This window comes from Epinephelus lanceolatus, chromosome 24, assembly GCF_041903045.1.
Source record: "Epinephelus lanceolatus isolate andai-2023 chromosome 24, ASM4190304v1, whole genome shotgun sequence".
NCBI lineage: Eukaryota > Metazoa > Chordata > Actinopteri > Perciformes > Serranidae > Epinephelus > Epinephelus lanceolatus.
Window position 1 is genome coordinate 25415001 of NC_135757.1, and position 2237 is coordinate 25417237.

A 2237-nucleotide genomic window follows, 5' to 3' on the forward strand; every position below is an offset into this window, starting at 1 on the left:
TCCAGCGCTGGGTGGAGGTGGGAGAATGAGGCCTGGGAGGTTGAGAGTCTCCCCCAGAGAGGGGAGAGAGGAGGGAGGGAGACAGAGAGCCAGAGAGCTGGGTGAAGTGAGGGTGGTACAGGGATTAAAGTGTCCCCTAAGATCTTACTCCAGTGCTGGGTGGAGGTGGGAGAATGAGGCCTGGGACGGTGAGAGTCTCCCCCAGAGAGGGGAGAGGAGAGGGAGGGAGACAGAGAGCCAGAGAGCTGGGTGAAGTGAGCGTGGAACACAGGGGATTAATTCCCCCTTTAATGCCTGCCTCCAGCGCTGGGTGGAGGTGGGAGAATGAGGCCTGGGACGGTGAGAGTCTCCCCCAGAGAGGGGAGAGAGGAGGGAGGGAGACAGAGAGCCAGAGAGCTGGGTGAAGTGAGGGTGGTACAGGGATTAAAGTGTCCCCTAAGATCTTACTCCAGTGCTGGGTGGAGGTGGGAGAATGAGGCCTGGGACGGTGAGAGTCTCCCCCAGAGAGGGGAGAGAAGAGGGAGGGAGACAGAGAGCCAGGGAGCTGGGTGAAGTGAGGGTGGTACAGGGATTAAAGTGTCCCCTAAGATCTGACTCCAGTGCTGGGTGGAGGTGGGAGAATGAGGCCTGGGAGGTTGAGAGTTTCCCCCAGAGAGGGGAGAGAGGAGGGAGGGAGACAGAGAGCCAGAGAGCTGGGTGAAGTGAGGGTGGTACAGGGATTAAAGTGTCCCCTAAGATCTGACTCCAGTGCTGGGTGGAGGTGGGAGAATGATGCCTGGGAGGTTGAGAGTCTCCCCCAGAGAGGGGAGAGAGGAGGGAGGGAGACAGAGAGCCAGAGAGCTGGGTGAAGTGAGGGTGGTACAGGGATTAAAGTGTCCCCTAAGATCTGACTCCAGTGCTGGGTGGAGGTGGGAGAATGATGCCTGGGAGGTTGAGAGTCTCCCCCAGAGAGGGGAGAGAGGAGGGAGTGAGACAGAGAGCCAGAGAGCTGGGTGAAGTGAGGGTGGTACAGGGATTAAAGTGTCCCCTAAGATCTTACTCCAGTGCTGGGTGGAGGTGGGAGAATGAGGCCTGGGAGGTTGAGAGTCTCCCCCAGAGAGGGGAGAGAAGAGGGAGGGAGACAGAGAGCCAGAGAGCTGGGTGAAGTGAGGGTGGAACACGGGGGATTAATTCCCCCTTTAATGCCTGCCTCCAGCGCTGGGTGGAGGTGGGAGAATGAGGCCTGGGACGGTGAGAGTCTCCCCCAGAGAGGGGAGAGAAGAGGGAGGGAGACAGAGAGCCAGGGAGCTGGGTGAAGTGAGGGTGGAACACGGGGGATTAATTCCCCCTTTAATGCCTGCCTCCAGCGCTGGGTGGAGGTGGGAGAATGAGGCCTGGGACGGTGAGAGTCTCCCCCAGAGAGGGGAGAGAAGAGGGAGGGAGACAGAGAGCCAGGGAGCTGGGTGAAGTGAGGGTGGAACACGGGGGATTAATTCCCCCTTTAATGCCTGCCTCCAGCGCTGGGTGGAGGTGGGAGAATGAGGCCTGGGACGGTGAGAGTCTCCCCCAGAGAGGGGAGAGAAGAGGGAGGGAGACAGAGAGCCAGGGAGCTGGGTGAAGTGAGGGTGGTACAGGGATTAAAGTGTCCCCTAAGATCTGACTCCAGTGCTGGGTGGAGGTGGGAGAATGAGGCCTGGGACGGTGAGAGTCTCCCCCAGAGAGGGGAGAGGAGAGGGAGGGAGGGAGACAGAGAGCCAGAGAGCTGGGTGAAGTGAGCATGGAACACAGGGGATTAATTCCCCCTTTAATGCCTGCCTCCAGCGCTGGGTGGAGGTGGGAGAATGAGGCCTGGGAGGTTGAGAGTCTCCCCCAGAGAGGGGAGAGAAGAGGGAGGGAGACAGAGAGCCAGAGAGCTGGGTGAAGTGAGCATGGAACACAGGGGATTAATTCCCCCTTTAATGCCTGCCTCCAGCGCTGGGTGGAGGTGGGAGAATGAGGCCTGGGAGGTTGAGAGTCTCCCCCAGAGAGGGGAGAGAAGAGGGAGGGAGACAGAGAGCCAGAGAGCTGGGTGAAGTGAGGGTGGAACACGGGGGATTAATTCCCCCTTTAATGCCTGCCTCCAGCGCTGGGTGGAGGTGGGAGAATGAGGCCTGGGACGGTGAGAGTCTCCCCCAGAGAGGGGAGAGAAGAGGGAGGGAGACAGAGAGCCAGGGAGCTGGGTGAAGTGAGGGTGGAACACGGGGGATTAATTCCCCCTT